General features: G+C 44.3%; 1 long non-coding RNA gene across 3 annotated transcripts; it reads right to left on the bottom strand.

The window, feature by feature from the left end:
• Positions 1–1,327: 1,327 nt before the first annotated feature.
• LOC138848793 (uncharacterized) lies at positions 1,328–18,435 on the bottom strand. Of its 3 annotated transcripts, none has more exons than XR_011386871.1 (3): positions 18,370–18,435; positions 3,387–14,646; positions 1,328–2,977 (listed from the first exon to the last, which is right to left on the bottom strand). It is a non-coding gene; the product is annotated as an uncharacterized lncRNA (long non-coding RNA). The 3 variants fall into 3 exon arrangements; XR_011386872.1 differs by having other exon boundaries at positions 1,333–4,217; positions 6,530–14,646; XR_011386873.1 differs by having other exon boundaries at positions 1,334–4,217; positions 6,658–14,646.
• Positions 18,436–27,671: the final 9,236 nt, after the last annotated feature.

The following is a 27,671-nucleotide window of genomic DNA, read 5'->3' as shown; positions in this document are numbered from 1 at the left end:
CCAACCCAATATAGTCTCTCACATATTTTAAATTCATTTGGACTCGCCAGCCCGTCTGGGGGCTCTGACCTTGGCCAGAGAGGGAAGGGAGGGTTTGGTGAAGGCGCCTTGTTCTTAATCCAATGTCTCCTAAAAGCACAGAACCTCGGTGAATCAAGCAAGAGGTCTGTTTGGTATGCCTAGGAGCACCTAAAACCATGACAAAGTGAGAACAAATATAGCCGATGGTGCACATGCACGGTTTCATGTGACAAGTAAAACCAAGATTTCTTTAAAGGCCTGCGACTCCTTTCATGTTAAATATACTTTTATATTTTTAGACAGGCAGAGCTCCAGGCCGAGGCCAACAGTGTAACACAATCTTACATTGTCTTGTCTTGAAGGAAATTAGCCAGGGAATTGATTCATGCTGAGCCATGACATTCCGGGAATCCTTTAAGCTGGCTATAGGGAACCAAGACTTTCTGGAAAGTGATTGTGACCAAAACAGACACACGCTTCTGAGGTAGGAGAGGCAGGCATTGCAAGCAAGTTTTAATGCAGCTACGTTTCCCCGCCTCTCTCTCCCCTGTCTGGTATGTGATATGTACATTTAGGAAGTTTAGGTGAATTTAGTGGTATTTCAGGATGTTCCTTATAGTTGACAACTCGGTCCAAGGCTCAGAAATCTGGCTGTGAGTGAAGAATTGCCTGTCTGGCTCCTGGAGCCCTTTCCCAAGGTATGCCTGTGAAGACCGCGCATTTAGCTGATACTCAAAGTGCAAAGATTGATCATTCTTTCACCCACCGCTACAAGTGTGACACGTGCGAAGTCATGATTTTGATTCTAGTATGTCATGATTAACTGTGTCCTGTTTCCTAATCAGACTCCCTGTCATGGTTCAATTGGTATAAGGAGAGAGCAATCGGGTGGACCCTGAAAAGGAAGAAACATAGAAACAGAAACTTCTCTTCTTTTATTATTACTGTTATTATTATTATTATTATTATTTGACAGGCAGAGTGGACAGTGAGAGAGAGACAGAGAGAAAGGTCTTCCTTTGCCGTTGGTTCACTCTCCAATGGCCGCCGCACTGTGCTGATCCGAAGCCAGGAGCCAGGTGCTTCTCCTGGTCTCCCATGGGGTGCAGGGCCCAAGCACTTGGGCTATCCTCCACTGCACTCCCGGGCCACAGCAGAGAGCTGGCCTAGAAGAGGGGCAACTGGGACAGAATCCGGCGCCCCGATGGGGACTAGAACCCGGTGTGCCGGCGCTGCAAGGCTGAGGATTAGCCTAGTGAGCCGCGGCGCCGGCCTACTGTTATTATTATTAAAATTTACTTATTTATTTGAAAGGCAGAATTATAGACAGAGAGGGAAACATCTTCCATTTGCTAGTTCACTGCCCAAATGGCTGCCACAGCCAGAGCTGGGCCAGGCCGAAGCCAGGAGCCTAGAACTCCATCTGGGTCTCCCACATGAGTGGCAGGGGCGCAAGTTCTTGGACCATCTTCTGCTGCTTTCCCAGGCACATTAGCAGGGAGCTGGATCAAAAACAGAGCAGCCAGGACTTGAGTTGGCACCCATATTGGAGGCCAGAGCCACAGGCAGTGGCTTAACCTGCTAAGCCACAACACTGGTCCCTATTATTAATTTCTAAATGTCAATCAGTTACTCTTAAGCATTCTTGAAAAACTATTTTCACTTTTTTTTTTTTTTGAAAGGTATAAAAACAGAGAAAGAGACAGAGAGTCAGAAAGGGAGATTTTCTAATGATTAATTCACTCCCCAAATGCCTGCAAAAGCTGAAGCCAGGAACCTGGAACCCAATCCAGGTCTCCCACAGGTGTTAGGGATCAAGTGCTTCAGCTGTCACCTGCAGCCTCACAGGATGCGCAGAGCCGGAACTCAAACCAGGCAGCATCTCAAGAGACAACCATTGCTCCAAATGCCTTCCAGAAGCTTCTTTTTATTGAACCACCAGTGGAATCCATTCATTTGAGAGTAAAGACCAGACAAGAGAATACAGTGATACCTCCATATGCATGAATTCTGCATCTGTGGGTTCAACCAACTGTGACTGACCATGAAAAGAATCAAGTCTGTACTGAACCTGTACAGACCTGCTTTTTGTCATAATTCCTTAAACAGTGTGATATAGCACTATTTCCATAGCACTGACATGGCATGAGGGCACTTCAAAATGTTTTTTGAAAAAAGTGGAATTAAAAAGTAAGTCTATTTTGGTGCAAAAATTTTTGAAACCCACATCTAGTTCTATTCATAATACGCCTTTTCCACAAACCTTTTGAAGCTCCTTTGTGTTATGTCTTATAAGTAATCTAGAGATGATTTAAAGCAGATGAGAATACGTGTGTAGGTTCTATGCAAACATGGTGCCAGTTTATAGATGGGACTTGAGCATCCACAGATTTTGGTCTCTGTGGCTGGTCCTGGAACCCAAACCCAAGGATATTGAGAGATGGCTGTAATGGCAGATCACTTCCTACATTACCACCATTGCAAGAGGTAAGAACAGCATTCAAGGCGAAGCATATTTATGTGTATGAGGAACAAAACATGTGATAACAGTGCATTCCAATAAACGCATATTATCATTAACCTCTGTCAACTGAGGTCCCTTATTTCTTATCTGGTACATTCACTCATTCATTCTATAAATATTTATGAAGGGTTCATCATGTGCCAAAGTTCACAAAAGGAAGATTAATTTCTTTTATCTAGAGATCGTTAGATGATGCCTTTAGGAAATCATAAAAGCAACATCTCAGCCCCTTCTGGTCTGCTATAATAAAATAGCACAAGTTGGGTAGCTTCTAAACCACTGAAATCTATTTCTCCTAGTTCTGGAGGCTGGAAAGTCCAAGATGAAGACTGCGAGAGACCCGGTATCAGGCGAGGGCTGTCTTCTTGCCAAGTCCTCATGGTGGAAGGGTGAACAAGCTCTCTTGTGGCCCTTTTATAAGGGCATGAATCCCTGAGGAAGAACACAACCCTATGAACTAGACCCCTTACCACAGGGCCCATCTCTTAAGACCGACACCCTGGTAATCAGTTTTCAGCATAGGAATTTTCAGGACATGTGAACATTCAGATCATGGCAACAGCATAAACCCAGGAAGGTCACAGGAACTAGGAATGACTTGGGTTACAACAATGTAGGGGTCTCTTGCTCAGGGGAGAAATACACTGGTATATTAACAATCTGTACCAAGTAACTGATTACCCGGGACTAGATGAGGCCAACTAAAATCAGATAAAGCGAAAAGAGAAGAGGGCTGGGTATGGAAATTTAGAGTTTCTAATAATCTTGGACATCAGAGAGGCCATTGGAGGTGATTTAGAAGGAATTGTGGACAGATATCCACTATCTCTTCAGATCTTACCTAGGTTTTGCCATGTTGGAAATGGGACGTGGAGTTCCTTCTTTGAAAAGACATCTTGAACGAGTAAGAGAGTCAACCTTCCTTGGCAACTACATTTCTAAAGATCATTGTCTCTCTTCTGTTGTCTTAGGGAGATTTTTCTTCTTCTACTGAGTTCTGGTTGAAATATGAATATCTAACAATTAGTTCTCTGTAGTATGGCTGAGACAAGGCTACTATATTTTCATATTTCTAAATTCTTTCAACCTCTCCCCAATCCACAGTAATAAACACGATGACTAATAAACATGATGCTCACTAGGGCCAACTGCCTAAACCCAAGCCCAAGTACACAGGATCCATAAATGGTAACTTGTGTTACATGGAAAAAAATTATTCTTGAAAATAATTCCATCATGTCCTGAGAGTGAAATATGCTGATTATAACAAAGTTTAGCCAAATTGCAGGATTTCAGAAATGAGGATGACATTCTAAACACTTGCACTTTCTCCTAGATTCTTAATGAAATGATAAAATAATGTTGAAATTCTATAGATTACAGAAGACTAGAGAAGGGATCCCCCTCTGTTGGGAGTCTATCCTCCATGTTTTTTTTTCTTTTATTTCTACGTCTCTTGCAAGCACAAACACTGATGGCATTTTTAATAGACCATCTTTTCGAGGATGTTTATTTGGCAAACAGTTTTGGAAGGCAGCCATAGTGTCTCCCTATAGAACAAAGGGCAGGCATATTTACTCATTATAAAACATTCAGCTTCCCTAAGTCAAGGTTCCTCTTCTGTAACTCAGTCCATTGCACGTGAAGAAAACACTTTGTCCTCTTCATGTAACTGTGGAATTTGAGATTCAGAGAGTCACTACAAGATACTAATGCTCTAGCTATTGCTATTGCTATAATAAAGTTCTCTGACCTGAACATCTGTCTTCTGTCAAGATCCTTGAACCTGTGATAAGTCAACCCACTGACTTGCACGTATTGTAAAATCTTAGGCCCTTTGCAATTCTTGAATGTTTTGTTAACATGGATGAGATGCCAACACAGACATGTCTTTCTAGAAAAGGATGGATCCTTGTGAGCCAGTGAATGGGATTTGAGTGAAGTCTTTTGGAATTAGCAGTGAATATACTGATCACTATTCTTTAAAAACAAACGTCTATGGGACTGGCATTGTGGTGTAGCCTGTTAAACTACTGCCTGTGATGCTGGCATCTCATAAGGGTGCTGGTTTGAGTCTCAGCTGCTCCACTTCTGATCTAGCGCCCTGCTAATATGTCTGAGAAAACAGTGGAGAATGGTCCAAGGGCTTGAGTCCCTGCCACCCATGTGGGAGATCTGTATTGAGTTCTAGGCTCCTGCCTTCAGCTTGGCCCTGCCCTGACCATTGTGGCCACATGGGGAGTGAACCAGCAGATGAAAGATTCTCTCTCTCTGTGTTTCTAAATCTGCCTTTCAAATAAATAAAATAAAACCTTTAAAAAAATAACCTGGTACCTACATGCAGTCTGCTTTTAGTTGTTTCTGTTACAGATTCTTGAGTGGAATTCAAAGTCATTTTGAATTTTTTTTAACAATAAAGAGCTTATGAGTATAATTTTCCCCAAATCCCAGGGGTGACATTCTCCACATGGAAGTTTCTACAGCTGTCCCAACTCAAAGTATGGAAGGAATATAACTAGGTTGCCAGAGAAGGTGTTGCTTATACCTTGCTGGTTAATAGAAGCAATAAAACCCCAGAAAGGTTAATGAATTCCAGACAGAAGGGATCATGGCTTGACTTCCCAGGATTTTTCCGGGGACACTGGAAGCCTTATAGAGAAGTCCCATGCCTGGCTGGGGTGTGCTGAGTTGGAGGGTGGGTATGAGGGCAGCCCCTCAGCATGTGGTGGAGCAGATGAGAATATCCTGCCTTCCAAGGTAGGGTTGAATGCTGAAGTCCCACTGAGTTCTAGGAGTGCATGGAATGCAGAGTGCATGGAATAAGAGTCCAGGAACTGGTGGGATCCTGGGGATCAGCAGATATGCCAGGGCATGATGAGACCAAGAGCAGGTAAGTCCAGCTACACTGTAGCAGGAGCCAAGGTGCCTGGACAACAGAGCAATCAATCCTGGGGAACTCAGGTCTCTCCAAGGGAAGACAGAAGAAGAAATGGAAACAATCTGTAGCAGCCGATGGCCCAAGTTTAGACCATGAATTAACCCTGTTGAAAACCAAAAGGGACAGAGGTACTGAATTGAAATGGAGGCCTATCAGCTAAATTAGTTTCCATTATCAACAAGGAGATAAGTCACATGTTTGAACATCTGAGTTGTGCATCTAAACTGCTGTATCTTTATAAAATTTTTAAAAATATTTTATTTATTTGAGAGGTAGAGTTACAGAAAGAAGGAGAGAAAGGTCTTCCATCTGCTGGTTCACTCCCCAAGTGGCTAAAAAGGCGTGAGCTGAGCCAATCTGAAGCCAGGAGCCAAGAGCTTCTTCCAGCCCAAGCCCTTGGGCCATCTTCCACTGCTTTCCCAGGCACGTTAGTAGGGAGCTGGAGCAGAAGTGGAGCAGAGCCCCTATGGAATGGCGGTCCTGCGGGTGGAGGCTCGATGCGCTACGCCACAATGCTGTCCCTTCAACAACTACTTTTCATTCTACTTTCTCCCAGGTCATAATTGCCCTGTTTCTAACTTTTGGTGGGCCTGGTTAATTGATTAAACTTGGATGTTAGACTGAATTGTGCCTGTTTACTTTTAAGATCAAAGAAACAAATTAGTGTGGCAAAGCCCAGCTGGTGGCCCAGGTACGCTGCTGCCACACTGAGGGGGTGGGGTCAGGAAGGCTTCCTGTGCAGAGCCGGGAAGCACTGAATTCTGCCTGGCAGAGACCCTCTGATTTATGTCACCCACATTTGCATGAATTAGTCTCACTTTGCTTCTTCCTGCTTAGCTCTCTCACATGGGTGACGGCTCAGCCTTTGGGAAGGTGTGAGTCAGAAGGCTGCATTGCGGTGACCGTCTGACACTGGGGAGTGCTGGCTGTAAGGAACTGTGGTGATAACTGGGAGGCGGACCAGGATGTTGGCCCGGGCAGGGCTGAGCTCTTTCTCCTCCACACAGGGGCTGTATCTTCGCCCACTTTGCAGGGATAGCATGTACCTGGGGAGGCTGAAAGCTTAATCATCTGAAGACCTCTGCCTTCCGATTTAGGAAGGGAATCAGGAATTATCTCTGTTGCCTTTTCTTTTGTTCTTAAGTATGTTTGATAACCAAATATAAATATTCACAATTGCTCCCTGGAATCTCTTCGGAAGATGCTTCCTTGAAGTACTGCTTGTCATGGGGCTGGCGCTGTGGTGCAGCGGGTAAAGCTGCCACCTACAGTGCCGGCTTCCCACATGGGCACCAGTTCGGGTCCCGGCTGTTCCACTTCCGATCCAGCTCTCATCTGCTGCGGCCTGGGAAAGCAGTAGAGGATGGCATCAGGGCCAGGGATGGCTGTTGGCTGGCACACAGCTGCAGTAACATGCTGATGGAGTCACTTGTTCCTCAACATCAGGAAGGCTAGTCCAGGCATGTTCTCCCTGTGGCTGGACAGGATTCCAAGAAGGAGAGCAAAAGAGAGGCTGAAGCTCAGAGCTGGCTCTACCCCATCATAAAGCAGACCATGAGACCAGACCAGACTCAGGGAATGGAAAACTAAACTGCACTTCTAGATGTGAGGAGTTACAAGGTCACAGTGCAGAGGAGGAGGGTGGTTGGATGCAGGGAGAGGAGAAGACATTAACAAAAGTGTTGTGATCAGTATACCACAGGGATACTTCTAAGCGCTTATTATTTACAAAAAAAACTTTGCACACCAACTTACCCGATCACTACTCACCAAAGGACATGGCTGAATATTCAGATTCACAAAAATCTGATAATGCATGAAATTATAAAAATAATTTTCACAGTGTTCCAGAAAAGTATTGTCCATATCTGACTTATGGCTAAACCAGAGTCTTCGTGAGAGGGCGCAGACATCATGGTATGCCTTCTGAGAAGGAGAAGCAAGGAACGTGCCTCTAGCTCACACAGCTTCTGCTCCAGGCAACCTGCCTCTGGAAGCTTTTTGGCTGGGAGGTAATCTGGAGCTTATCTAGCCCAGTGTTTTCAAACCTGTTCAGTCCTGTGAGTCCTCAGGTTTCCACGGGGGTGTCCTGGAGGTCCCCACTGCCAGGAATGGGCAGAAAGGACAGGGTGGGAAGGGCTGGGCTGAGGATTCCTAGGAGCCGTCTGGGTGAGGGCTGTAGGCCTTCCACAAGAACCCGTTTCACCATAGCAGCTGCCTTTTTGTTGTCTGTATATTGGGTTTTGATATACAATTTCACTGAAAGGGGTTATGCATAAGCTTTTAAAATGGTTGAAATATAAGAAGTCAAAAACAACAACCCAATGAAAACACAGGCAATGGACTTCAACAGACATTTCTGCAAAGAGGACATATAAGTGGCCAGTAAGCACATGAAAAGATATTCAACATCACTAATCATTAGGGAACTAAACCAAAATCACAATGAGATGCCAATACACACTAGAAAGATTACTATCAGAAAACGAGCAAATAGCAAAGGTTGGCAAGGATGTGGAGAAACCAAACTTCTGTGCACCGTTGATGGAAATTTAAAGTGGTATAGTCACTATGTACAATAGTATAACAGATACTCAAAAATAATAACAATGGAATTACCACATAACCCAACAATTCAACTTCTAGGTATGAATGGATAAACAAAATGTGGTATGTAGGTACAATGGCATATTATTTAACCTTAAAATGGGAGGAAATTCAGACAGAAGCTACAACATCAATACACCCCGAGGCCATTACACTAAATGCAACAAGCCAGTCATGGAAAGTGTGAACACTGTAGGATTCCACTTACATAAGGCACCTACAACAGTTCAGTTCACAGAAACAGAAAGTGGAATGGAGGTTGCCAGAGTCTGGGGGAGAGTGGAATGGGAATTAGCGCTTTGTGGATTCGGAGATTAAGTTCTGGAAGATGACAACAGTTCTGGAGATGTCCTCCCATTATCAACATCACCCACTAAAGAGGTACCTTTTTTTTTTTTTTCACAGCTGAATCTATATCACTATGTCATCACTACCCAAAGTTCATAGTCCAAGGGTCACTGTTAGTGTTGAATATTCAGAGGGTTTGTACAAATGTGTAGTGACACGTATCCACAATTAGAGTATCAAACAGAAGAGTTCCACTGCCCTAAATATCCTCTGTGCCCCACCTATTTTTACCTCCTTCCCTCTTAATCTCTGGCAATCGCTGATCTACCATTGCCTTAGTCTTACTTTGTCCAGAATGTCATATAGTTGGAATCATAAAGCACGTAGTGTTTTCAGATTGGCTTCTTTCACTTAATAATATACATATAAGTCTCCTCCGTGTCTTTTCATGGCTTGATAGCTCTTCTCTTTTTGTCTGAATTATCTGAATATACCATAGTATACTTATCCATTTACCTAGGAAGGGCACTTTAGTTGATTCCAAGTTTTGCAATTACGGATGAGCTTGCTATAAACATCCATGTGCAGGTTGTTGTGTGCATGGAAGTTTTCAGCTTCTTGGAGTAAATACTAGGGAATGTGTTTGCTGGATTGTATGGTAAGAGTATGTGTAGCATTTGTAAGACTTTGACAAACTGATCTCCAAAGTGGTTGTACAAGTTTGCATTCTGACTAGCAATGAGAGAGAGTTGCCATTGCTTCACATCCTGCAGGCATTTTGTGTTGTTATTTTTTTGAGTTTTGGTCATTCTGATAGGCATAGAGTGTATCTCAAGGTGTTTTAATTTGCATTTCCTTGATGACATAGGATGTGGGGCATCTTTTCTTATGCTTACTCATTATCTGTATACCTTCTTTGATGAGGTATCTGTTAAGGTCTTTGATCCACTTCTAAATATTCTGTATTGTTGAATTACGAGTTCTTTGCATATTTTGGATAACAGCCATTTCTCAGATATGTCTTTTGCAAATATTTCTCCTAGTGTGTGGCTTATTTTTTCATTATCTTGAGAATGTCTCTTATGGAGCAATTTTAATAAAGTCCTGTTTACTAATTGGTTCATGAGTTGAAAGTTCATCAACTCAAGGTCATCTTGATTTTCTCGTTAACTTCTAGGAATTATGAAGTTGTTCATTACACTTACATCTGTGACCCATTTTGAGTTGATTTTTGGGGCATATATATGGTCCATGTCTAGATTCCTCTTTTAAAAAAAAAAAAAAAAGATTTACTTTATTTATTTGAAAGACAGAGTTACAGAGAGAGGTAGAGACGGAGAGGTCTTCCATCTACTGGTTCACTCCCCAATTGGCCGTAACGGCCAGAGCTGCGCTGATCTGAAGCCAGGAGCCAGGAGCTTCTTCCGGGTCTCCCACGTGGGTACAGGGGCCCAATGACCTGGGCCATCCTCCACTGCTATCCCAGGCCATAGCAGACAGCTGGATCGGAAGAGGAGCAGCCAGGACTAGAGGAGCAGCTGGGACTAGAACCGGTGCCCATATGGGATGCCAGTGTGTCAGGCCAGGGAATCAACCTACTGTGCCACAGCACTGGCCCCAGATTCCTCTTTTTTTTTTTTTTTTAAGATGTGTATTTCTAGTTGTTCCAGCACCACTGATTTGGTGAGACTGTCTTTTCTCCATTGTATTGCTTTGCTGCTTTGTGAAGGATTAGTCGACCATGATTGCATTTGTATTTGTTTATTTCTGGGCTCTATAATGTAATTCGTTGATCTTTTGTCTTTTCTTTTGACAGTAACACACTGTCTTTTTTTAAAGATTTATTTATTTATTTGAAAGGCAGAATTACACAGAGAGAAATGGAAAGGCAGAGAGAGAAAAAGAGAGAGAGAGAGAGAGAGAGAGAGAGGTCTTCCATCCTCTGGTTCACTCCCCAGTTGGATGTAATGGTCAGAGCTACACTGATCCGAAGCCAGGAGCCAGTAGCCTCTTCCAGGTCTCCTATGTGGGTGCAGGGGCCCAAGGAATTGGGCCATTTTCTACTGCTTTCCCAGGCCATAACAGAGAGCCGGATCAGAAGTGGAGCAACCAGGACTCAAACCAGCGCCTATACGGGATGCCGGCACTGCAGGCAGTGACTTTACCCACTATGCCACAGAGCTGGCCCTTAGTATCAACTGTCTTGATAACTGTAGCTTTATAGGAGTTTTGAAGTCAGGCCATGTCAGTCCTCCAATTTTGTTCTTCTCCTTAAATATTGTGATGATTATTCTGAATCTTTTCTCTCCATATAAGCTGTAGAGTCAGGTTGCTGTTTTCTACAAAATAGCTTGATGGGATTTCGGTTAAGATTGCATTAAATCTGTAGATCAATTTGGGAAGAACTGAAATTTTGACAATACTGAGATTATCCCTAAATAAGGAACATCTTTACACTGAATCTTTTTTGACTTCTTTCAGCTGAATTTTTTAGTTTTTGTCAAATAGATCCTGTACATGTTTTGTTAGATTTATCCCTAAGTATTTCATTTCAGGCAGGGGCTGCACCTATTAATAAGATAATATGATTTTTCTTCTTTAGCTTATTGATATGATGAATTACATTAATTGATTTTTGAATATGAACCAGCCTTACATAACTGGGATAAAATTCATTTGTTGTGGTGTATGTCTTCTTATACATTGTTGGAGTTGATTTGAAAATACTTTTTTGAGGATTTTGGCATCTGTATTCATGAGAGATATTGATCTGTAGCTCTTTTTTCTTGTAATATCTTTTTTAATTTTAGGCTGATGTTGGCTTTATAGAATGAGTCAGGACGTATTCCTTTCGCTTCTACTTTCTGAAAGAGATTGCAGAGCATTGGTATAAATTTTTTCCTTAAGGCTTGGTAGAAATCACTAGTGAACTCATGTGGGCCAAATCGTTTCTGTTTTAGGTTATTAGCTATCGATTTAATTTTTGAAAAGATGAAGGGCTGTTGTGATCGTCTGTATTCTTTTATGTGAGTTTTGGCATATATCTTTCAAGAAATTGGTCCATTTTATCTAGGTTGTTAAATTTATGGGCAAAGACTTGTTCATTGTATTCTTTTATTATCCTTCTAATGTCCATGAGATCTGTGGTAATATTTTCTCTTTAATTTCTGATGTAAATACTTTGTGTCTTCTCTTTTTTCATGGCCTGACTAGAGGCCTATCAATTTTATTCATGTACTCAAAGAACCAATTTTGGTTTCATTGATTTTCCCTATTGATTTGTTTTCAATTTCATTGACTTATGCTCTTTTATGTCTTTTCTTCTGCTTACTTTGAATTCAATTTGCTATTTTTAAATATTGATTTATTTGAAAGTTAGAGTAACAGAGAGAGGGAGCCAGAGAGATCTTTCATCTGCTGGTTCACTCCTCAGATGATTGCCAAGGCCAGGGCTGAGCCAGGCTGAAGTCAGGAGCCTCATTTGGATCTCCCATGTGGGTAGCAGGAGCCTAGGCAATTGTGTCATCTTCCGCTGCTTTTCCCAGGCCATTAGCGGGCAGCTGGATTGGAAGTGGAGCAGCCAGGACATGAACTGGTGCCCCTATGGAATGCTGGCACCGCAGGTGGTGGCTTTACTCACTATGCCAGAATTCTGGTTCTTGCGCTTCTCTTTCAAGTTTCCTGAAGTGGAAGCTTAGGTAACTGGTTTTAGGTTGTTTTTATTTTCGAATATGTGCATTCGATGCTACACATTTCTCTCCAAGCAATGCTTTTGCTACATCTCACAAGTTTTAAGAAGTTGTGCTTTCACTTTCATTTAGCTCAAAATACTTAAAAACCTATGTCATGATTTCCTCTTTGACCCATGTTATTTAGAAATATGCTGCTTAAATATCACATAATTTGTGATTTTCTGTTATTAATTTCTAGGCTTAACTCCATTGTGTTCTCTGAGCAGACTGCATAATTTCTATTGTCTTCAATTTATTGAGATGGTCTTGGGCCCAGAATGTTGAAAATTCCATGTGAGCTTGAAGAGAATGGGTGTTGTGCTGTTGTTGGATGAAGTGTTCTGCCGTGCCAGTTATATTTGGTTGATTGATGATGGTGTTGAGTTCAACTGTCTTTACTGATTTGATGCCTACTGGATCTTCTCATTTCTGTTAAATGAGTGTTGATGTCTCCAGTGATAAGAGTGGGCTCACCTAATTCTCCTTGCGGCTTTGGTAGTTTTTCCTCTGTGTATTTGATGCTGTGTTGTTAGGTACATAGATATTAGGAATATTATATCTTCTTGAAGAACTAACCTCTTTATCATTATGTAATGCCTCTTTTTATCCCTGATAATATAGGTGTTCCTGCCTTCTTTTGTTTAATGCTAGTATAACATATCTTTCTCTATCCACTACTTTCCATCTTTATGTGTTTTTATATTAACAGTGGATTTCTTGTAAACAACATTTGGTTGGGTGTTGACTTTTTAATACACACTCATAATCTCTACTTTTTAATTGGTGCATTTAGATGATTGATGTTCAAAGTGATTATTAATATAATCAGATTAATGCCTTCCACATGTACTTTGCTTTTTTCATCTGAAAATATAACTTGTGATATTTTCCTATCAATCAATATGCATAGACCTGCCTAGAATTGTTTGAAAAGCTGTCCGCTCTTCTGCAATATGGACGTTCCATAATTTCTGTAACAAGTTTTGTGATGATAAGCATTGAGGTTGTTCAGTCTTTTGCCATTGTAGTTATCATTTCCGTCTTGCCCCTCCCCCACCCCTTTGGAACCCTGAGTGCCTTCTGAGGGCAAAGATGGTATCTTTTTCCTGTTATCTTTCCAGAAGCCCGCACAGCGACCCAGACCTAATCTTATTCTGTATTAAGGAAATGGACAAAAAAATGAACATAGGTGATGTGTGGCCCAGTGCATTTCGAGTCTGATCTTTATTCACTATGAACGAGCTCCATGACCTTGGCCAAGTCCCAATACCTTTACCTTCATTTTCTGTACTGAGGCGAGTAGATAAAATGAGCTGGAGCTCCCTGGGACTCCTGGTGTTGGATTACCCAGGCTCTCATTCCCTTTCCATCTCAGGATCAGAGAGAGAAGAGTCCCTCCAACTCTTGCACAACAGATCTCCTCTTACTGGGGCCACCCCCGGGAGTTCAGTCTGCTCAAAGCCTGGTCACCTCCCTCTGGGAGCAGAGACATGGGGCGTTGATCCTTCAATGTCCCCAGGGCCCTGGGAGGCCGCTGTGCACTGGGATGTAACTCTTTCTGTAGGTGGCTACAGTGACTGATACTGAGCAATTTCACACAGTCCCATTTGCATAAAACGTCCCCATAATGCACAGCATTGTGCCTTTTCTGCAAAGAAAGAGAAAAAAATGCATTCACAAAGGGCCTCACAAAGATGGGAAAATGGATGTTAACATTTCTGCCTGACTGATAATCTCTGACGTTACCCTGGGGAAGGCCCAGCTTTCAGGGTGATTTATGCATCGGGATTTGGAGCTTTTCACTCCCATAAATGGGTTATCTGGTGAAGGCGGCAGTGGGGAGTGGAAGGAGAGTCAGCGCTGGAAGCAAAATGAGGAGAGTCTGATGTTTTCTGGGAGTTTTGTTTCTGATTTCCGAGGCGAAGTTTTTGTTGGAAACAAAATACAAAGGGACAAAGACAATGGACTCGTTTGTTTGCTCATCTGTTTGTTGGGTTGCTCTTTACAAGCCCATTTTCTCCCCCTCACTTCCAAACTCTGAACTTGAACTCCCTGGCCCGCAGGGGCGAAGCTGAGGGTGAGGGTGTCCGAGTTGCCCTGTGATATCTGTGGGTTAATCTCTTTGATGGACAGAAGCCTCGGAGCGTCCTTGTTGGAGAGTCCACGAGCAGGTATCTTGCCAGGAGGCCAGCGCACAGTCTGTTTTGGAGCACAGCATGGGAGGGAATCCACGTGGCTGGACCTGCAGAGCTCGTCCTGATTGCAGAACCCAGGGACTGCCGAAGCAGTCAGCTGCTGTCATTGCACTCGCGCGTTTGAAGAGCTCACAGTCTCGCCAGGGTGCCTGTGTGCATCTGCAGACTGTCTGTATATGGAATAGATTTCCTTCTGTTTGCTCCTCGAAATCCCCATTGTTCTGGGGTAAATACCAAACGGAAGGCCGAAAGTTGTGACTTAAGGGTGCCAATCAGTGATTTCAGCAATCGCGCTTACTTGCAGCCATTCCTGGGTTGGTGGAGCTCTATGGGGTCTTCCTCCTGTAGACGAAGGTACACAGGTAAGTGTGTGGGGCCGGCATTGACACAGGTGCTCTGCAAGGGTAGCAAGTGGGTTCTTCTCCCCTTGGATTTCAAATGTAAGGGACGGAGGAAAATGTATCAAAACAATAGACTTTAAGTCCATTTTTGATTAGGTACCAAGGGAGCAGACGAAATAGTAATATTCACTGAGCGTGGTATCTAAGACGATCTGAGCCAAGAGGAATCACAGCTTGATGGTTACGACAGTAGAAGAGGCTTCTGTCAAACATCACATTAGTAGATAAGACTTCTGTGCCTCCACCAACGACACTCCCCAACCTCGCGGTTTTCCCACACATGAAATGTTTCTCTCCAGTAGGAAAGAAAAGTGATGGAAAAGACCTCTATTAGAGAAATGTGGCACCTAATTCAATCAAGGAAGGAGACGCTTTCAGGGACTCCTGGACACCCCTTGTGATGGCAATTGCTGCAGCCTCTCTTCTGAGTTCCCCCGACAGTGCCTTAGGACAACGCTCTGGCACAGAAAAGAATCAGAAATCTCTGTTGCAAGAAGTGCAATCGCAAGGGGCTTTGCGTTGACAGCAGCTGACAAGACTTTAATGACCACATTGAAAATCAATGGCAAACACACTTTTCAACATCAGGGAGTTGTGATGGCTTCTCCTTGACGGACAGCCAGGGAGGAATGTGTCACTACTCGTACGTCACCTAGTGCTGGTTTATGTCCTTCTTCATAGGCCAACAATATACTTTTACACCTCCCTCGGCCTCCCCTCTGCCAACTCTCTAAAGAGGAGAGTGAGTTTAATTTTATTTATTATCATATGTCTTGAAGGATAATTCAGATGCATCACTTTGAGGTCTAAAAAGGGTGCCTACTCAAGAGGAGGCAAATGAAAGAGGAGTCAAATATGCATCAGAAAGCTGTTCCCTTGTACCAATTAAGGCCCTCAGCTAACAGAGTGGGGCATGCCTTTCACATTTCTTCCTCCACACTTAAATTAATGGGAGACATCAGTTACCATTGTGTGTGTGTGTGCCACAACATATCAGCATTTTTAAAAAATAATAATGAGAATTTAGAACTGGCTTCATGATCTTTTTAAACATGTTCTCTTAATCACCCACAGGGTTCCTAGAAATGGAACTCATAATACTACATTTTTTTGATTGCATCCTATAAGACTGCTGTTTTGCAGGACAAAAACTACTGATTACTGGCAATTTCATAAGGATCAACCAAATAGTTCAGCTAAAAGCTGTGTGATTTCAGGAGCTCTGTAAAGGATCCATGATCTTAAACCACATGTAACTGAGACCAGGAGGGGAGGAAGCAGTTGAACCTCTTGGAGGTAGGAGTTCCTGTGATCTCAGGACCTACAGGATATGAGTTTGGTTCCCCTTGCTCTGGAGGTAAACAGACCCCCTGCCTGGACCAGCCTCACAGCAGTTGAGAGAGCCAAGGCTGACTCGGATTGACGGTGCTCATCAGAATGCATGCGACACACAACTGCGTGAAAAGAAACGATGGCAGTATTTTGGGAAATCTCACCTACTTCCCAGAACAACCATGAACATCCCTCCCTCTATCAGAATGCACCTCCCATTTATTAGAAGGTAGCTTCTCTTTCATTAAGTGACCCATATGATATTAAATACAGTTTGGAGATGGGGCCACTCGCTCTGAGCAGGTCCACTGTCTATGGGGTGTAAATCTTTGCTTTCTCAATAAAGTGCTTGCTGCTCCTTGACTTGCTCCTGAAGTCCTTGTTGTAAAGTCAAAGACCTGGGTACGGGAAGCCTTTGCTGTCTGGCACTTGTTCCATAACTTTAACAGTAATTCCATAATGATGATGATGATGATGATAGTAAATAAAACATAAATTAAAAATGGAGAAGAGCAGTGCATATTTCAATTGGAACTACAGTGTAAATGACCAGCATCAGAGTCATTGCTTCCAACTAAATGAAGCAAGCAGGTAGCAGTTTCTAGGCAGTGAAAGGGGGGGGTCGAGGGCAGTTGCAAAGGAGCAGGTAAAGGGAGGCCCCGCCCCCTGCCGAGTCCCTGGCACTGTTTGGCCACACTGTGATCCTTCTCTTTCTGAAAGGTCATCGTCCCATGTTGTAGTCAGTGCACTGGCTGAGGTCCTCTCTCACTCTGCTGCGGGCAGACTGCCCTATTTTTCATCCAAATTTGGGACCTTGAGGTGTGATTGGTCTTATGTGGCCTTTTGCATTAAGACTGAGAGATGGGGGTTGGTGTTGTGGCACAGTGGATTAAGCCCCCACCTGTAATTCTGGCATCCCATATGAGGACTCGTTCAAGTCCCAGCTGCTCCACTTCCAATCCAGTTCCCCACTAATGCACCTGGGAAGGCAGTGGAATGTGGTCCAAGTACTTGGGTCCCTGCCTCCCCTGAGGAAGACCCAGATGGAGTTCCTGGCTCCTGGCTCTGGCATGGTCCAGTTATCAGCTTTTGTAGCTATTTAGGGGAGTAAATGAGTGGATGGAGGATTTCTCTGTCTCCGTCTCTCTCTCTCTCTCTCTCCCCTTACCTCTCTCTCTCTCTCTCTCCCCTTACCTCTCTCTCCTCTCTCTAACTCATTTTTCAAACAAATAAATAAATCTTACATAAAAAAGCTTGTAAGGCTGAATATACAAACATGCAATGGCCAGACCGAAGGTAGGACACTGACCTACAACCTGCAGCAACCTGCCCAAGGAACCAGTACCTTCTCTACAATAACCAGCCTAGAAGCCAGCCCACTTATGTCAGACTTGGGAGAAGCCAGATTGCTATCTCTAGTAATAACCACCAGGGTAACAACTGCCGTAAATCTAGGACTTGACTACCAGCTGGCAGTTTTCCTGAAGTTTGTCCCTGCTTTCAGCTTCAGGCCAACCACCGAAAGCCCAGTGTGATCCCCTGACTAATCCCCCAGGATGCCCTGCTTCTGGTTAGCTTGCCTCCAACTTTCCCAGGCAACAGCCGCCAATCAGGCCATTCCCAAAGCCCTCTCTTATTTCATCATCAAGTTTTCCCACTGCTTTGCCAGCCTTAGGTTGGCAAGGGACGCTGGCTGAGTCTCTCACTAGAGCAGGCTCTGAATAAACAGTCTGGGCTTTTTCTGGTCTGTTTCTTTCCACAAGGTACTGCACCTCCCGCCTATGGTTCTGAATAGCCGTCCCCCATCTCGCCCCACTCCACGGGCTTAAAAATGACCGCCTTCAGAAGCTTCTTTGACGGCTGCCAGCCCTCACTGGCACGGGAGGTCCGGATCCCCTGTGGGACCCCAAAACGGGAGAGGCAGGCGTGCCAGCTGGTTATCACCCGCACAGCTCTCTTGGACGGCTCCCTTCTGACGAGGCTTCTGCGTCATTTTGGAGGGGCCCAAGACGAAGGCAGGGGAAGCAGAGAAATCTCCTTTAACCTTGGGATGTTTCTAAAAATCTTCCTCCCACAAGGCTGGGCTAAAGAAGGTGGAGGGGGAATCCTTGGGAATCCTTTCTGTTTTCCTGCTGTGTTTCCTGGTGATCACAACAAATGGGGTTTGGGCATCTTTCCCCTTGCTGTACCTCTTGTCATGCCACCCTCAGACAATACCTTTCCTAGCCCAGCCATTCCTGGAATCGTGAAGGAAGGTCCCTCTGAGCTGCAAACACACCGGTAGGCGACTAGACGGCCCCACCACCCTAGCCCCGCTCTCAGGCTACCTGACCTGGAACAACCCGCGGTGGCCCCGACTCCAACTCTAGACTCACCGCGAGGCCTGGGCTGTTCTAATAGGTGCCTGAGTGTTGTGATTGGCTGGTACGTGGTCTGCTCTGATTGGCTGGTGCCTCCCCTATTCCGATTGGTTGGTTCATAGACTGCATTGATTGTTGAATACTAGGCATTGTGACCCAGGTTAAACGCTTGCCTTGGACGGTGGCATCCCACGGCAAAGTGCAGGACCGAGTCGTTTCCACTTCAAATTGAGCTGCCTGCTGCTGTGCATACTTGAGTTCCTGCCACCCTTGTGGGAGACCTGGATGGTGTACCTGGCTCCTGGCTTTGGGCTGGGCCAGTCTTTGCTTTCGCAGGTATTTGCCGAGTGAATTAACAGATGAAAGAGCTCTTTCTCTGTCTCATCCTCTTTCTCTGCTAGAATTAATTAATAAAATGAATCATTTACGCCCCTCGCTTACCCCACCTTTCTGTGTCAGGCTGCCGAGGGGGTGGTGAGATCCAGAAATGCAAATGAGAGCGCAGGTCAGTGTGTTGAGAACCGTCAGCCTGCTCGTAAGCGGAACTCCCTTCCGAGGTCGTCGCACACTTGCCATGGATCCAGGTGGAGGGTGTGAGTCTTACCTTCCACTTGCAGTGTGGTGCTTAAGGGCCGTACTCGGGGCGTCGGCCAAGGCTATGCTCATTCCTGTCCGCCATGGACCAGTAGAATAAGCCTGACTCCGTTACGACCTCCCGGCCTCTTAGGGTCCTGACCTTCGAAGCAGAGCCAATGATGCTTGCCTCGGTTGGTGTGGGGATTTAATGAGGCGATGTGTAAAACACACAGTGAGGTCCTTCATGCATTGACAGTAGCTGCTATTGGTATTTTAAAAGCAATGACGTTTCTTCCAACTTTTAAAATTACAACAGAATCCCCTAAAGCTCGGGTCTGGTGTCCCTGAGCGCAATGTCAGCTTTTTTTTAAAAAAAAATTATTTATTTATTTATTTTTGTGATGTCAGTTTTATGGAGTTGAGTTTATCAGAAACTATGTAGTTAACAAGCTTCATGGTCGTGAATAGGAGAGACTGGTTCTGGCCCACAGAAGCAGCAAGGGAGTTTCATGCCTGTCCATGCACTCTCAGTATAGGTGGCATTGTCCAGAGAAGGGGTAAAAATTGGTTTCCGAGGGGCAAAGGAAATCTTAGATATAACAACAATCGGTAGTCCTGGGGTGGACCATGGTACCCAAACAGATGCACTGAATATCTGTGGTATTAAAACCTCACTAGGGCCAGGAGTGGGAATGACGAGAGAATAGAGTCTGAAGCATTGCCTTTGGAGTGCAGACGGGGGTGGGGAGCATGGAAAGATCTGGGGGCACTGGAGGAAGTGGGTAGCACTTAGCGTCTGTGCACAGGTCAAAGCACCAGGCTCAGATGAGGGCACAGCTGGCAGCCGGAAGCTCAGCACAGCCCACGCCACAGACATGGGCTGATGAGGGTGGTGGCATCGTTGCCACTGGCCACTGGGTGCCTCTGGCACTGGGGCAGGAAACCAGTGCCTGTGCTTCTGTTTCACGCACCCCAGCCCCGTCTCCCTAGAGCTCCATATCCCACCACACACATTCACTGTGGATTTCCCCAAGTGCATGCAGATGGCAGCAAGGCAAAATGACAGTGCATGCTCTCTGAGGCCCTGTGGTTCTAGGGACCCAGGCAGCCCCGAGTACAGCACTACCTTTTGTAGCTGTTTGCTCGGTGTCATCGGTTCTGGGGATTGGTTTCCCGTCAGCCCCAGCTGCTGCTATTCTGGGTCAGTGTTTGCTATCTTCACATTTTCAGCAAGTGGCTTTTCACCTTCTAATCTTTGACCTGTCTTCCGTGGGGCAAGTGGAGATGCCACTCATTCCTCTCATGCCTTCTCTTTCCCTCCAGAAGTGTGGATCCTTCACTCCTAAGCCCCTTCTCACTCTGGCCACTCCCTGGGATTCTCTTGACTTACCCTTTCTTCCAATAGTCTTATCATTCTTGGGGCCTCCCTTCATCAAATCTGCCCAGTTTCCCTAGGTGGGAAATCTGTGATCTGTTACATGCAGATTGGGGTGGGGGTAGGGGAGGGGCCAGGCAAGAGCAGAAGTGAGCTGGGTGGCCCTGGCAGAGCCTCAGGACTGAAGAGAGTAAGTCGTGTTATCTGGCATCATTAGTGTGCTTGTATATCGTGTACAGTGCTGTAGGGCTTTACACATGCACATGTAGTCTTTTTTTTTTTTTTTTTTTTGACTGGCAGAGTGGACAGTGAGAGAGAGAGACAGAGAGAAAGGTCTTCCTTTGCCATTGGTTCACCCTCCAATGGCCGCCACGGCTGGCGCACCACGCTGATCCGAAGCCAGGAGCCAGGTGCTTCTCCTGGTCTCCCATGGGGTGCAGGGCCCAAGCACTTGGGCCATCCTCCACTGCACTCCTGGGCCACAGCAGAGAGCTGGCCTGGAAGAGGGGCAACCGGGAAAGAATCCGGCGCCCCGACCGGGACTAGAACCTGGTGTGCTGGCGCCACTAGGTGGAGGATTAGCCTAGTGAGCCGCAGCGCCAGCCACACATGTAGTCTTATGTGACAGTAGCAGCATTGTGATGAGATCTTTGTTATGGTATTCATTTTTCTAACCTGGGACACACATACAGGAAGTACAAACAAGCAGGATTTAAATATTCCAAAGGAGAGTTAGGAAGAATGGACTCTTATTGTACCTTCTGGGACTAACCAAGATCCTCTCTGATTTCAGCCCCACTTGTAACCAGGTACCTCTGTCTTTTGAAGTTGAATGATCTGTGCTAAAGAGCTACGGGCGGCATTCCTCCCCCTGTACTTGGGCTAGCTGGTTTCCATGCAGTATTATTTATATTCATAAAGTTCAGAAACAGTAGAGCCTCTGTCCCCAGCAGCATGAATCACTGCTCTCTCTGTGCTGCCACTGGGCTGCACACAAGCCTCACATCCCTGGCTCACTTAGTAGACGCCAGGTACTGGGCTAAGTGGCTGTTCATGGGAGAGTTCATTTAGCCTGCGCAGCGACGCTCTGACGTAGGTACTGCTATTACCCCGATTGCACGGATGCAGAACCTGAGTCTATTAGTAACTGCAGATCACACAGCTATGAAAGAGGCAGAGCTGGGATTCAGATACCCAGCTGGGTGGCTCCTGTGCCTGAGCTCACCTCTGAACCATGTGGCTGCTTCGCTTGTGAGTTGGCTTCTGTCACTGGCTTCTACACTCTTAAGGACAAGGACCGCGACTTTTGCACCTGAGTCTAGTGCCTAGAATACAGCAGGCTCACACTAAATACTTGCTGGCTGGGTGAATGAACACACTCTGGCGCTTCTGTGAACCGGTTGTCAGCTGTGAGGTGCACACCATCTCTGGAGCTGCTCACTGGGCTGAACAATACCTTGTCTCAGGAGCCCAAGCTCCGATGTCCCGAGGGAAGAGGCTATGTTCTTCGGCCTGGGTGTGGTTGTGGATCCTTCCCTACGTCTTGTTTCGTGCTTCCTCTTCATTGAGGGGAATGCAGGAAACAACGCCAGATTGGCAACATCAAGGAGGAGCTTAATCCTCTTGCTGTTGTATCAGGCTTCCTGCAGTGCTGTGTCCTGTGTGAACATCTGTCCTTGTCTTCAGAGAAGGTGGCTTGTCTCCCAGGGAATGATTTATAGCTGACTTTCAGGTTCACATTCAAGGAGAAGGCAGGGCCCAGACCTGAAAAGGTGGGCAGCACCGACGGGATCCTGACGGATGGGGTTCCCTTCCTTCTACCTCCCCCCAGGGAGTGGGTGCTAACATGGACTGCACATTAGAATCACATGGTATCTGGGGTTCTGGTCATGCTTCCAGAAATTTGGCTTTAACTTTTTCTGGTATGTGACCTGGGAACCTATCTTGGAAAATACAAATTTACATGCATATTAACATGTATATATATTTTAATCTATACATAATTATAAGTATTTACATACACAATTAATCATTTACATTAATTGACACATAATTATAGATTTATATGCATATTTAAGGGATACTGTGATATTTCTTTTTTTTTTTTTACTACAAATCAAATAACAAACATTTTATTTTATTTTATTTTATTTTATTTTATTTTATTTTTATCTTTTATTTAATGAATATAAATTTCCAAAGTACGACTCATGGGTTACAATGGCTTCCCCTCCCCATACCGTCCCTCCCACCAACAACCCTCCCCTTTCCCACTCCCTCTCCCCTTCCATTCACATCAAGATTCATTTTCGATTATCTTAATATACAGAAGATCAGCTTAGTATACCTTAAGTAAGTATTTCAACAGTTTGCTCCCACACAGAAACATAAAGTGAAAAATAATAGATGATTTTTTTAAAATGATGATGAAATCAGATCAGACCTATTGTCATGTTTAATCCCAGTGAGAGTCAAGTTGGGAATTGAAAATTTCTTTCTTTTTTTTTTTTTTTTTTTTTTTTTTTTACAGAAGATCAGTTTAGTGTACATTAAGTAAAGATTTCAGTCGTTTGCACCCCCATAGAAACACAAAGTGAAATATACTGTTTGAGTACTCGTTATAGCATTAAGCCTCAGTGTACAGCACGTTAAGGACCGAGATCCTACATGAGGAGTAAGTGCACAGTGACTCCTGTTGTTGACTTTACCAATTGACACTCCTGTTTATGGCATCAGTAATCTCCCTATGCACCAGTTATGAGTTTCCAAGGCTATGGAAGCCCCTTGAGTTCTCCGACTCTTATCTTGTTTAGACACGGTCATAGTCAAAGTGGAGGTTCTCTCCTCCCTTCAGAGAAAGGCACCTCCCTCTTTGAAGACCTGTTCTTTCCACTGGGATCTCACTCACAGAGATCTTTTTGCCAGAGTGTCTTGGCTTTCCATGCCTGAAATACTCTCATGGGCTTTTCAGCCAGATCCGAGTGCCTTTAGGGCTGATTCTGAGGCCAGAGTGCTATTTAGGACATCCGCCATTCTATGAGTCTGCTGAGTATCTCACTTCCCATGTTGGATCACTCTCCCCTTTATTTATTCTAACGGTTGGTGTTAGCAGATACTAGACTTGTTTATGTGCTCCCTTTGACTCTTAGTCCTTTCATTATGATCAATTGTGAACTGAAATTGATCACTTGGACTAGTGAGATGGCATTGGCACATGCCACCTTGATGGGATACTGTGATATTTCAATATGTCTCTCAAACCACTAATCAGATTAGGGTAATTGGCTTATCTGTCACCTCAGATATTTATCACTTGTGTGTATGTGTTTGTTGAGAACATACAAAATGCTATTACCTAATTTGAAATGTAAGAGTAGAAGTAATTGGGGCTGACACTGTGGCGCAGCAAGTGAAAGCCGGCCTGATGCGCTGGCATCCCATATGGGCGCCGGTTCTAGTCCTGGCTGCTCCTCTTTCGATCCAGCTCTCTGCTGTGGCCTGAGAAAGCAGTAGAAGATGGCCCAAGTGCTTGGGCCCCTGCACCCACGTGGGAGACCTGAAAGAAGCTCCTGGCTCCTGGCTCCAGATTGGCTCAGCTTTGGCAGTTGTGGTCATCTGGGGAGTAAACCAGCAGATAGAAGACCTCTCTCTCCCTCTGTCTCTCCCTCTCTCTGTCCGTAACTGCCTCTCAAATAAATAAATAAATATTAAAAAATTTCTTTCAACTTAATATTCAATTTATTCATTTTTGAGATAACAGACTTTTAATTTACCTGGTAGTCAAAGGCTTACTGGTGCTACTAAATAAAGGGTTCAGCAAATAAAAAGTGCAAAGACCACAGTCCAGCAGGAAGTTAGGCAAGGACTCCACACCGTAATCAAATGGAAAGATGTTCAACTTCTCTCCCATGTTTTTTTTCATATGTGAATTGTCCACATGCACTTTTTCTTTTATTAGCTCTCACCCTTATCCCGTTTTCCTGTTTGAGTTTTTATGTCTGCTATTTTATTATCCTGACCCACAGCACTGTTCCCAAAGGTGAAAATTGTAAGCCAAGTAGAGAAGGAAGGGCTTGTCCTTCCTGTTGTAACGGGGACAGCACTGTTTATAAAAATGGCCGCTCATTCTACCACTGACAGAGGTTGTTGTCAAGAAATAAAGCAATGCTCTCAAATATCATCATGTTTTTAATTTTGATACTGAGTAATTTTAACATCTTCCATTGTCAAGGCTGAATGAATTTATATTGGTCAAAAGTCTAACGCAGACTGATAGAGGGCGTAAGTGTCCCTATCAACGCAATGCAGCATTCCCTAATTCTAACGTGCGTAATGTCCAGATTCTGGTATAGAATCTGCTAGGGATGGTATTCAAAACATAAAAATATGTGATTATAAGCAAAGCAGTATAAAATACATGAATACACTTCAAAGAGTTTATGAAAATGCAATTAAAAGATAAGTGAATTTGAAGCAAAAATATTGAAATCCACATACATGAGATCTGCAAAAAGCTCAAGGATGGTGCGCATTATAAAAATTCTACATGAAGATTTTAAAAGCATTTTGCATCAAAATATACTTTCCTCTTAGCTTGATTTTTTTCATAAACTTTTTGAAGTACTGTTATATTACTCACAGTGTTAAAACTATAGGGTTGATCTATTTTATGGATTCCAGGGACCTCATTTTGATCAATATCCTTGTGTTGATGGCACAGTTGTACCCACCTGCAGGATCATCATCTAAAGCCAAATGTTGCTGATGTCGCAAGAAGGGATTGACAAGTGTTTTAAGGGAGGGGCGTCTTGCTCTGTCTTTAAATATCAGTCTTCCTAGCAAACCACGCTCGTTCCTCCTGAGCCCTGCCCCACCCCAAGGCTTGGCAGAAGCTGAGCCCAGAGAAGTGGTCAGGAATGGGGCTTTGCTGACAGGTTTCGGTGTGGGCAGTCAGCAGGGTCACACGGGGCCATCACCTGAGTGGGCACTGAGGCTATTCCAGGGGTTACACAGTCTCCTTCAGAAGTGTGGTCCACCCTGGATGTCACTTACATGAATCAGAGAAGCCGTGTGGTGGCTCAGCTACGTGGGCGTCCCATGGAAACCAGAAGCAAACATGGGACGTAATCAATCAAGCTCTTCCACCAGAAGCAACTCTGTTAAAGCAGACATCCAAATCCATGCTAATTGCCCATGATTGGTTATTAAATGAATTGGCATTTTAAAAGGGATTATAAAACTTGCAAAGGAACAAAACAACATAGGCCCATGCTGTGCTGAATTTTACATGAACGCCAATTTTCAGCCACCCCAGCAAATCCAAAGGCAGGTGAAACAAAAGAGAAAAATGCTAAATTATATGTAGAAGTTGATTAAAGGCAAAGATGATTAAAAGCAATGCAGGTTAAAGCAAACTGATTTATAAAACACTAAAATGTTTAGAAAAGAAAAATATGCCTTAGGATTGAATACCAACTAAGCTGTAACTGATGTCTGGTTTGCATTACCAGGATGCAGTAGAAAGCTTGCCTGGACTCATCCTGTTAGAATCGAAATCTTTTGGAACTTTGGCCCTTGGATCCTAGAACTGTGGGGTGGTAGAAAAGCTCTGGAATAAAGTTCCTGAGCCTCAAGTTTTTTTAAAGATTTATTTATTTTATCTGAAATACAGAGTTACAGAAAGACTGAGACAGAGAGAGAGAGAAGTCTTCCATCTGCTGATTCACTCCCCAGAGGACAGCAATGGCCGGAGCTTTGCCGATCTGAAGCCAGGAGCCAGGAGCTTCTTCTGGGTCTCCCACGCAGATACAGCGGCCCAAGAACTTGGGTCATCTTCTACTGCTTTCCCAGGCCATAGTTGAGAGCTGGATCGGAAGTGGAGCAGCCAGGTCTTGAACCACCGCCCGTATGGGATGCCGGCATTGCAGGCGGTGGCTTTACCTGTTACACCACAGCTTCGACCTCCTGAGCTTCAATTTTTCAGTGAGATGGTTGACTCAAGTCACATTGTTGTGGTACTGGCAAAGCCACCGTTGTCCTGGCCTCATTAGAACAAATCAATAGCTAATATGTGTTGAGAGATGACGCATGCTCAGCACATACATTCTCTTATTTCATCCTCACAATAAACCACTATCTTGGGTTCGATTAGCTTCTCCCTTTACAACCATAATAAATGAGGCTCAGAGAGGTTAATTAAATTACCCAAATATGTTTTACAAGGTCACAACTAAAAACAAACAAAACCCATTTCTTTGTTTTCCAAAGGCCTTGGCAAACTCAATTATGCTCCTGCGTACCCTGGCTTCCTGCCTCATGTTACCAGTTTCTGAAGACAATGGAGATTCATCCCATTTGTGCAAGCCAGGCAATGTCTATCTTTTCATAGCCCTAAGTACTCTCAGATTACTGTTAATTAAAATTAATTCAGAAGTTCCAGCGTCAGTAATAAGAACAGGTCGTATTTCACAGTTACACTTCGAATGTCATTTTGACAATTAACTCGTCTCCAGTGACCAAGAGTCAGAGCCATTTGAAAACAGTGATTTCAACCCCTTTCTTATTTCCTCTGGGATATCTCACACGTGTTGCAGGGATTTGGATCACGCCTACATTCTGAGAAGATGCATTTGTTTGTGATGTCTAGAGTTTACCAGGTGAAGGAAAGAGTTAAATTAACTCTAGTTGAACAGCAACTTATCCTCATTATGTTGTGGCGAATAGACTGGTGGGACCCTGTGCAGATGAGAAAGAGAATGCGTCGTGACTAATCCCGGCTTTGGCCATTGTTTGGCCACAACACTGACAGGAGCTGCAGCTTCCTATCCAACTGACCCACATGAGTCTGGTTCTCATGGAAACGTGATAAATCAGGATGCGGCCACATGTGGAAGTGCTACGTTTGGCTTTGCACCTGGAATAACAGTGCGCTAATGAGGCTGACGAAACCATCGAAGACCCCCAGCACCAAGGGTGAGTTCAGGGGCTTTCACGCACATCTCAGCATTGCTGTCTGTGAAAGCCGTGGGCTCACGTCGGACTGCTTCCCCATGTCCCAGATGCAAGCTTGTTTGCTTACTGCTTATTTACTTAAGTAATTGATTTCAGTTTCCTTTGGCAATCACTGGAAATCCCTTTTCCTCTGAAAAGCAACTACAGAGACTCAGGTTTTATCTCAAAATTTATTTGTGTATTTATTTTTTAAAGATTTGTTTATTTACTTGAGAAGCAGAGTTACAGACAGAGAGAGGGAGAGAGACAGAGAGAGAGGTCTTCCATCTGTTGGTTCACTCCCCAAATAGCCGCAAAGGCTGGAGTTGGGCC

This window comes from Oryctolagus cuniculus, chromosome 2 (genome assembly GCF_964237555.1).
Source record: "Oryctolagus cuniculus chromosome 2, mOryCun1.1, whole genome shotgun sequence".
Classification (NCBI taxonomy): Eukaryota; Metazoa; Chordata; class Mammalia; order Lagomorpha; family Leporidae; genus Oryctolagus; species Oryctolagus cuniculus.
Note: the sequence above shows the minus strand (reverse complement) of the source record. Positions and strands in the feature narration are given on the sequence as shown.